Source organism: Ziziphus jujuba, chromosome 4 (assembly GCF_031755915.1).
Source record: "Ziziphus jujuba cultivar Dongzao chromosome 4, ASM3175591v1".
NCBI lineage: Eukaryota > Viridiplantae > Streptophyta > Magnoliopsida > Rosales > Rhamnaceae > Ziziphus > Ziziphus jujuba.
The window spans coordinates 8,361,918-8,372,810 of record NC_083382.1 but is presented as its reverse complement, the minus strand read 5'-3'; the positions used below and the strand labels follow the sequence as shown (position 1 = coordinate 8,372,810).

The 10,893-nt window shown below is 31.3% G+C and overlaps 1 pseudogene; it reads left to right on the top strand.

The window, feature by feature from the left end:
* The first annotated feature begins 431 nt into the window (after positions 1 to 431).
* On the top strand, positions 432 to 1,187 carry LOC132803612 (vacuolar protein-sorting-associated protein 37 homolog 1-like; annotated as a pseudogene).
* The last annotated feature ends 9,706 nt before the right edge of the window (positions 1,188 to 10,893 follow it).

Here is a 10,893-nt window from a genome sequence, read left to right as displayed (position 1 = left end):
ATAATGTACATACATAAGCTTTTTCTCTTATTTAGGAATCTGTCTGTAGTACTTAAGTGCATAAAGTGCATGCATCAACCCCTTTTTAAAATGCTTGTTAGTGAATATTGGGTATTATGCTAATACAATGACTTTTGTGCTTGATTTATATGGTTTATTAATGAGCATGGTGGTTTATGCCTTCCCAATATATAGTAGTTTCGATATTGTGATACTTGAGTCTATGTTCTGATTATTTTGCCTAGATATTTTTTTGCAACTTGACAATTATCAGCTTAGAGATGAATTCGCAAAGAAACACTGCAGCTAGCGAGTTATTCTTTTCTTGTTATCTACTAGTTTTTGTTATATCAGTCATGCACAATTGGATTATCAATGGAGAAATCTGCTAGTTCTTTTTTTTTTTTAAATTATATATATATCGTTCGAGCACAATTGAATTATGCATGGAGAAACAGATCCTGAATTTATTTAAACTCACAGGGGAGAACTTGGAAAATGAACCATGCATTATGGAGCTCAGAAATCAAGTAATATTTATCTTGCTTTCTTTAGGTAGTGTCGAATTTATTGTGTTGATTGTGAAACATTTTCTCCTGTTTGTATGGTCACAGTGCAGAATTATTAGAACAACAGAGTTGGCTGCTACATAGGAGAAGCTACATGAGCTTGAGAGACAAAAGGAAGAAATGTTGAGGTTCGGTTCCCCTGCTTCCCTTCTCCAAAGGCTTCAAGGTATAGAATATGATAATTTATAGTTGGAAATCTACATTGTGTAGTTTCTTTGTGCTCAAGCACATGTTTTATTCTGTTGTATTGTACCTAGTGGCTATGCTTAAACACAAAAGAATTAATGTAGAGAAGCCAAATTTGATACTAAGCTACTTTATCTTAATTACTTTTAACCTTTATTTTACTGGTGTTTGTTTGCAGATGCAATGAACAAGATTGATGAGGAATCTGAAAATCTGCACAAGCAGCTTCTTGATAGGGAGATCGAGCTCGGTCCTTTTGTGCAGATATACAAGAAGCTTCGCACCACTTAAGCGAGCACTCATTCATCTTGCAGCTAAAACAAATTCACTTAGTTGAATTGATATTATAGAAAGATATATACTTGGAACACACTGAAATCTTACTTGCAGTTTCAATGCATTGGCTAGATAAACATGATTGTCTGTGTATTATTTGGTTAAATATTTTCTCTTTGCTAGTATATCAGTTTTGACAGCACTTGTTCATGTACATTCAACATTCATCATGGTATAGTATTATAAAGTTACAATTTTATCAGTTTTTGCCATAATTACATTTACATTTATGATTTTTAACTTGAAAAAATAGACGGATGCAGTCTATGCTTTTGAGAGTTTATCTGAAACCGAAACTAGCCTTTCATTATGATGCACTGCTTCTACTTTTTTGTCTTTGATTGGACAGTAATCTTATATTGGCTAATCTGATTTTGAATCGACAGAAATGTGAGTATAACTTCAATGTAAAAAGCTCAAAGCAGTTTCATGTTTAAGGAATAATACCATTTTAAACAATTACACCATGGATTTGGCCATTGTGTTGTCTCTTAAAATGAAATTTGCTGAGTATGTTATCATTATATATTTTTTTGGCCATTGTGTTATTGGAAAAACGATCGAAAAAAGTGAGAAAATTTGATTACTGACGGACAATCGGTAACTATTGATGAAAACCATCGGCAACCCGATTTACTTGCAAGAAAAATTACCGCTAATTTTCGTCGGTAATTATCAATACCCCGTTGGTAATTTCAATTTGTCCATCTTTTCAAAGCAAATCACCATAATTTACCACAGGGGTTTCGGTAATTACCGATGAAATCTATGGTAATTTTTTCAGCAAGGACAAATTGATTACCGTAGGTTACTTCGGTAATTACTGAAAGCCCAACGTAATAAATTTTTTTTGCCAATTTCAAAACTTTTTCCGAACTTTTGGGGTTTTTTCTCCTTAGGATCATTGAAGAAAGTATATTTTGCATGTTGTTGCATTTAACACACATTAGGGGACTTGTGGGGGCCAAAAAATTGATAAAATGTGATAACCATAGGGGTTTCGGTAATTATTGATGAAACCTACGGTAATTTTTCAAGAAAGGACAAATTGATTACCGTAGGTTCCATCGGTAATTACCGAAGACCCTAAGGTAATCAAATTTTTGTGCCAATTTGAGAACTTTTCAGAACTTTTGGGATTTTTTTTCCTTAGGATCATTGAAGAAAGTATATTTTGCATGTTTTTACATTTAACACACATTAGGGGACTTGTGGGGGCCAAAAAATTGTTAAAATGCTATAATCATAGGGGTTTCAGTAATTACCGATGAAACTACGGTAATTTTTCCGGCAACTACAAATTCATTATCGTAGGTTTTATCGGTAATTACCGAAGGCCCTATGGTAATCAAATTTTTGTGCCCATTTAAAATATTTTTCAGAACTTTTGAGATTTTTTCTCTTTAGGATCATTGAAGAAAGTATATTTTGCATGTTGTTGCATTTAACACACATTAGGGGACTTGTGGGCGTCAAAAAATTGGTAAAATGTGATTACCACTGGGGTTTCGGTAATTACCGATGAAACCTATGGTAATTTTTCCAGCAAGGACAAATTGACTACCATAGGTTGCATCGGTAATTACCGAAGACCATACGGTAATAAATTTTTTTTGGCAATTTTAGAACTTTTTCAAAATTTTTTTGATTTTTTTCTCCTTTGGATCATTAAAGAATGTATATTTTGCATTTTGTTGCATTTAGCACACATTAGGGGACTTGTGGGGGCCAAAAAATTGGTAAAATGTGATAACCATAGGGTTTCGGTAATTACCAATGAAACCTATGGTAATTTTTCCAGCAACTATAAATTGATTGTCGTAGGTTTCATCGGTAATTACCAAAGGCCCTACGGTAATCAAATTTTTGTGCCCCTTTGAGAACTTTTTCAGAACTTTAGGGATTTTTTCTCTTGAGGATCATTGAAGAAAGTATATTTTGCATGTTGTTACATTTAACACATATTAAAGGACTTGTGGGCGCTAAAAAATTGATAAAGTGTGATTACCATAAAGGTTTCGGTAATTACCGATGTAACCTACGGTAATATTTCTAGCAAGGACAAATTGATTACCGTAGGTTGCATTGGTAATTACCGAAGACCCTACGGTAATAAATTTTTTGGCAATTTGAGAACTTTTTCTGAACTTTTGGAATTTTTTCTCATTAGGATCATTAAAGAATGTATATTTTGCATGTTGTTGCATTTGACACACATTAGGGGACTTGTGGAGGCAAAAAAATTGATAAAATGTGATTACCACAGGGGTTTCGATAATTATCGATGAAACCTAGGGTAATTTTTCCAGGAAGGACAAATTGATTACCATAGGTTTCATCGGTAATTACCGAAGAACCTACAACAATCAAATTGTTTTGCCAATTTGATAACATTTTCAGAATTTTTGGTGATTCTATTCACGCTTCTCTGGCCTCCTTGACACTGATTTTTCAAAAGAAACCTTGGCGAGCAACGTTAGAAACTTAAAAACAACCACAAATCCTAGTAGAACCAGAACAAAACCACTATTTGCTAAAGAACCAGATTCTTCCGATCCAGCATTCAAGTATTTATGAAGCAGCAGAGAAGAAACAACCACAAGTGAGAAGGTAAAAGCATTCCGATACTCATAGAAATAAAGGCAGGATTAAAGATGAGCATCGTCGAGCATTAGCCTGAAGATTTGAGCATTGCTTCTTCGAACTCAAACATGTTGTCTTTAGATTTGGTCCTCTTTCTAATTTCAGTATTGGTTTTTTATGAGAACCTAGAAGCCAAATCGTAGGAGCCATAAAAGGTTTTCTTATATTAAATTTAAAATAAAGAATATACAGGTCTTTTAAAATTTTTTTAAGGATGTAATGGATATTAAAGGACAAAAAAAAAAAAAATTGACTGATAAAGGAGTATATATCATTATAGCCCTTCTAAAAGGGACATTGTACCAAATTCCTTTTATGGAAAGCATGATGTTGGGATTTGGGAGTGGGAGTGGAATCATCATGGCGGACCCAAATGGGCCTAACAGGGCACATTCAACCCCTCCCCGCTCCACTGTTCCACTTGCGCACCTTTTGAAAATCGAACATTAAAGGGCTTTGATATTCCACTGCTAAATCTTTTTTATTTTTTTTTTCTTTTTTCAATGATTCGATTCCCTCTATCTTCAATATAACCCAAAAAGAGAAGGAAAAAAAAAAAAAAAAGCTCTGATGAAATTCTCTAAAATAGAAATGCAAACAATATAATATTATACATATATGTGATATTTTCCCTATAAATCTTTCAGAAAGCAAGTTAACAATGGACTAATACATACTTATTGCTAAAATACATATTTATTGGTTTTAGCCAAAAAAAAAAAAAACATACTTATTGCTAAAATACATATTTATTGGTTTTAGCAAAAAAAAAAAAAAAACATACTTATTGGTGTTTTTAATCTAAATATGGAATCATAATGATTGGGGAGAGGAAGCGGATTCGAATCATCATGAGGGGACCCCGATAGAAGCGCTTGGTAGCAGAAGCTTGGATCCTTCCCTCTTTGTTCCCAACAACTTTCGTATTGGGCAGTAGAGTAGGATAAATATTAAAAATATTTATATTTACAAATCATTCTCTTTTGTTGGACTTGCATCGGAGATGACGGAAAAATGATCCCCCCAAAAAAAAAAAACTTTGTTTAATTTTTAATAATTTTTTAAGAAATTAAATTTTTGAAAAACTAACCATAGAAAGATAACATGGTACAATGAATATAAATGATTTTTTTTCCTCGCTTCTGGTTGGTCCTCCACATATAAGAGATATTAGCTTATATAGTGCAGAGACCCAAGCAAAAGTATACACTATAGAGTGTATTAAGGAAACGACCACATGTATATATGGTATTTTTTTTTTAATTATCAATATTTATTTACTTTTTAACGAATCCTGCCTTTTGTAAACAATTTTTCAAAATATTTTAAAATGAAAAGAATCTATTGATTATATTATTTGAAATAATTGCCCAACAAAAATTTTGGTCATAGTATGAAACGATGTTATAAACTATTTCTTGACATATATACGAATAATTTTATTGTTATAATTGGTTCATGTAAATATTTTTTAAAAATTTAATTTGTAATTAGAATTAAATGATCTTCAAAAGAGATTCGTTAGTCGAAAAGACAGTATGTCTATTTATAATATCTAGGATGAAATTAACTCATTAATTAAGCACAAGATTGTCTCCTAATTATTCATCAACAAAAAGGCTGACTCCTAGTTGGCATTAACTAATCGTCATTTGGAGTATGCATATAACAATATATGTATATATATATATGACATTTTAAAATTTTTTACTATTTATCATCGTTAACGATTTTTGTCAATTAAATATATATCAATATGGCAAGTATTAATTGATTCTATTTACTTTTTTTTTCCTTTTTTTAAACTAAAAAGACCCATGTAAATTAACTCATAGGCTGATTATTAATTTATGGTAATTCTGCATTAATCATATTTATAAATCAAAATTTTAATCATTAATAAATTGTCATTCTTTTATTTAGATTTTACCTTCCATAATAATAAGATATTATTAATTTATATTTAATAATATATAATCCTATCATGTATCATATCATTTGATTTTGAATTTTAATGAAGTTTTTTATCCTTATCATGTTATTGTTTAAATTTATATGTTATTCATCAACAAAAGCCTTTAATTTGTAAAATTAAAAAGCCATACTATATATTAATTTATATTTCATCCCAAATATATATATATATATATATATATATATTAATTTAATATACAAACTAACCACATGGGCGGACAAATGTAAGAAAAGACGTAACGCTTTAATTTGACACATGTGATCTCATTGGCATGAAACTTGCCCGTCTTCTTCTCCTTCCAATGTGTGTATAAATAGGACTAAACAAGTAGAGACATTACACGGTGGAAAAGGTGGTAAAAAAACAAAACCAAAAAAAAAAAAAAAAAAAAGGGGAAGAATTATATAGAAATGGATAACGGGATATCGATGGTGGAGGCTCCGGCACCGAAAGTAGGGGTGGCGGTCTTCTTGCTAAGAGGGAAAACTGTGTTGTTGGGCCGACGACGCTCCACCGGCGTTGGTGACACCAAATTTTCACTCCCTAGTGGTCACCTTGAGTTTGGTTTGTCTCCTCTTTCATACCCTCCAAATTCATTCTCATTAATATGTATATAATATAAATGGATCACATTTACAAGTTCCTAATTTTGGTAACTATTTGGTAAAAAACTTGTATCGAATTTCCAAATTTTGTTTGTGTGATTTCAAGGGAGAGCTTTGAGGAGTGTGCAGCAAGAGAGCTAAAGGAAGAGACCGGTTTGGACATTGAGAAGATAGAGTTTCTCACAGTCACAAACAACCTTTTCCTAAATGAAGTGAAGCCTTCTCATTATGTAGCCATCTTTCTACGTGCATACTCGAGAGATCCTCTTCAAGAGCCTGAAAATCTTGAGCCTACGAAATGTGATGGTTGGGATTGGTATGAATGGGACAACCTCCCAAAGCCACTCTTTTTGCCTGTGCAGAAAATGGTGAAGGATGGTCTTAATCCCTTTCCAATTATTGATTAGAATTCATCACCAAAATATATCTTGCGCTTCTACTACTACCATTAGTATAAATGTGTTGTTTTTGGCATTCCTAAAATGTTGGACTGCAAGGAATTATTGGACTCTATTATATTGGGTTTAATTCTATAAAAATGTAAAATAGACTGATCCAATTCAATGTAATTCAACATTCCAAAACTATTTACTAGTTTTTGAATTTTTTTGTTACTAGTTCTGATTATAGCATAAAATTTTTTATCATTTTTTGTTGTAATAATTTTTTTTCTATTTAAGTTTGTGATCTCGATATTGACTTGTCCCTTGAATTATATTTAATTCCTTGGATAAAATGAATTACTAATTTAGTAATCTATATTTTATGTTTACGTAAATAGCCATACCCCAACCATATTAAATATTAATTTTAGGTATAACTGATTTTCCTAAAAAATGTTTTTGCATCAGTAATGCTACAAATATTTTCAAATTGTTTACTAAAACTATTTATCAAATGACATTACATAGTAAGTTGTTACTACATAATTGATTGACATATTATATAATCTAAAAAATTAAATATTACTATATCATTCATCATGTTATTTAATAAACAATTTAATGATCACTTTAGTATCATTGTTTTGTAATTAGGCCAATTGCACATGTTGCAAATAATATTAACATTTTTATTATTGTTATTATTTGTAAGAGACAATCTTTGTACTTCACATAAATCTTCTAACACTAGGATTGGCATTTTCTAACCCATTTTTTCTTTCCTTTCCGTATCCACCAATGACATTACAAGCTAATAGTTTCATTTTGAATTTTCATATAATTTGCAGAAAGTGATTTTATCTGCATGGACTCGTTTTTCGGCCTTGCATGCCCTGTAATGTTTGATAGCCTTCTATTTTTGTTTTCATGCACATAATTAAGAAAACAACTAGTTTCTTTTATTATTACGTATAATTTGGAAATTAAAGGATATTCCTGATTTATGAGAACCCCAACTAAAAATTTTGTCTATCCACAAATAAAAAAATTGTGTTATGGCCAAATTTCGTGGAGCATGTTTGTCGCTCAAAGTCAAAGTAAGTTTTAAATAAAAGTAAAACAAGTTAACTTCATTTTCATGAAGTTCCTTTTCTAGTTTATAAGTCGTTACATAGAATTTTCCACTTACATGGAAAATCAACATATCCACTATTTTTGAAAGTCCAAGCCCTACGTTTCCATATTTACTCAACCGGTCATATCCTTAATTAAGGTCCTCTATACTCTAATTCAGAACTTTCTTATCTTAATTGATGTCGCTTCTACTAAAAGATATTGACTAGTAAATCGACTTTTTTTTTTTTTTCCCATCAAATTAAGTAGACAGTTGATGTGCCATTGGTACTTGAATTGGAGTTACACTGTTCTAAAGTGTTTAGAACTTCAGTTGAGGACAATATATAAATAGACTATTCAATCAATTAAGGGTCACCCCGTGGAAGTAGTCAAGTGAAAAAAATCATTATTGTTTTATTCATTGGCCCGAGTTCAAAATACAAAATTAATTAATTTCTAATAGGAAATCTAGCTTGACAATTTCATATACTTAAATATCGTACATGACAATAATTGAGTAATCTAAAATGTTAAAGTAATTAAGAAGTTTAAAGTTAAAAATAGTAATTTATTTTTAATAGGTTATGGAATAAATTTTATTGAGCTAAGCAACCAAAAATAGAAAAAAATAAAAAATATTATATTATCTAAAATTGTCTAATATTAAAAGAATTGGTAAAAAATTAATATTTTTTGGTAAGAATAAAAGTTTAATATTTTTTTGTGAATAATAAAAGTTTAATATTGAGAAAAATAACAATAACATCAGAATGATTTTTTTTTTTTTTTTTGGTTATGTATTATTTCCAACTGAGAAGGCAAATGACTTTTTTACCAAAAGAACAAAAATAAAAAACAAAGCAAAAGGGCAAAAATGAAAAGGACAAAAGCAGACAACGGTTGTCATAAATAAAATAGGATACCTACCGGACACACGTCCCCCGTCCTCCCAAGGCACTCCCAAACGAGACTGTGTATGCCGCTAAAAATTGTAGGGCCCAGCATAATAATGGTGCGCTTGTTTTTGCTCGTTTTGAAAACAAATACAGCAATATTTACCAAAGGATTATTGCGTGGCACCAAAAGCATTTTTTTTTTTTATCATTTATAATAATTTTATTTATTTATAGTATTTTGAATTTATGATCTTTTAGTTATAATAGATGAGAATAATTTATTAGCTAATTCAAACTTATTTGATGCACCATACTCAGGTTGAGTGTGCTATTAAGCTACACTGAAATGCCAGGAAAAAAAAAAACTCTTAAGTAGCTTTAAAATTATTAGCCAATTATGGCAAAGAAAAAGAAAATGAAATAGATAGGATAAAAAGAACAGAATGGAACAAAGGGGGATGAGGGAAATGGATGGTGGATATGCAGCAGAAATATAGGTTGGGAACTTGGGCCGAATACAGCTCTATTTTCGCTTAATTGTCCCTTCTTCTGGCCCTTTTCATTTGAAACGGGAAAATAGGAAATTTAGAAACACGACCGTTGGAAAATCAATTCATTTCATCATCCATTTTCCTTTACTTTGAATACTTATTTTAACCATCCAAATAAAGAATCAAATCCTCTAGTTAATTTCCTTTCCTTTCCTTTCTTTCCTATATTCCATATGAGTATTCCAAACGTCTTGTAATTTTCTGGTTTTGTCTAAGTAGAATATACTACATATACACATAAACGCCAATCCAAGTTAATCGATCAGGAGGAGACAGAGAAAGCCAACAAAGAAAATAAGTGGCCGGGATCAGAAGGCTGGTACTGGTGCTTGTTCAAGTGATTGGATTGTCATGGCTGATCATTAATATTGTTACAGTATCATCAGTAGTAGCGGTAAGCATAGGCAAGCCTGGTTGTGAAACGGAATGCGGAAACGTAAGAATCCCATTTCCTTTCAGAATTGGATCCACAGATTGTTATGTTGATGAATGGTTCGAAATAGTCTGCAACCCCTCTACCTTCCCTCACACACCTTACCTTAAGCGCACCAATCTCCCAAGTCCACAAAATTTCTTTGGAAGACTACTAGGGCTTGTCATAAGACGTTTTGAGTAATTAATACAAATATTAGGGATGAAATAAACACCATTTCGTTACATAAATATTGTATCCAGTAATTATTATTATTTCTTATTTTATTAAGAATCAAGTAGAAATCTTGTATGCATCTTATATATTTTTTAGTGAATCGAAATCACTATTATTAGGAAATAAGTTTATTATGTATATATTAGTTATGTCAATATTTCCCCTTATAGGCCATTTGGCGTGATTTGAACTTGTGTTGAAGACTTTGGAGCTTTGTTACCATATTAAGTTATCATGGTTTTCAAAAGCTTAATCTGTTAGTAATAAGTAGGTTGAATATTATACCTGTTAAGTTTTTTTAACAGAGATCATAACATTTACTTTCAAGATACAAGCAGTTAAGAGGATAGTAAAAAATTAACCACATGGTTGAATATTCTTTTGAAATTCCAGGAGTTTTTAGCCATATACTTTCTCGCTATGAAGAATCATATGATAAAAACTAACGTATACAGATAGTATGAAAAAAATATATATATAATATAATATCTACAAACTAAAATTACGAATTGACTTGCCAACAGATTCAGGTAAAAAAATCCAGTAACTTTCTGGAATTGCACAGTCAAAGAAGCCCACGAATCTCTAAACTTGACAAGAAGCCCCTTTTCCTTTTCGATGAGGGACAACATATTCATCGCTGTCAGTTGCAATGTTCGAGCCTTAATGTCTTCATCAAACTTAGATGGCAGTGAGATTTCAGCAGGCTGCAAGTCCAAGTGCTTAACAAATCACTATAACAGGAACTGCAATGGAGTGAACCGCTGCCAAACTACCATTCTTCCTCATGAACAGATTCATGAAGAAGTTGAACATGTAAGGACCGAAATAACAGAGCCTTGGGATGTTTCCACATCAACTGCTTCACACACGAACACTGGTAATAACATTGCTTCATCAATAGATGCGTTACCAGTATTAGTTTCCAATTAATGGTTATTAGAAATATTATATATTTGTACTTTTAAATGCCTTCGTTATTGG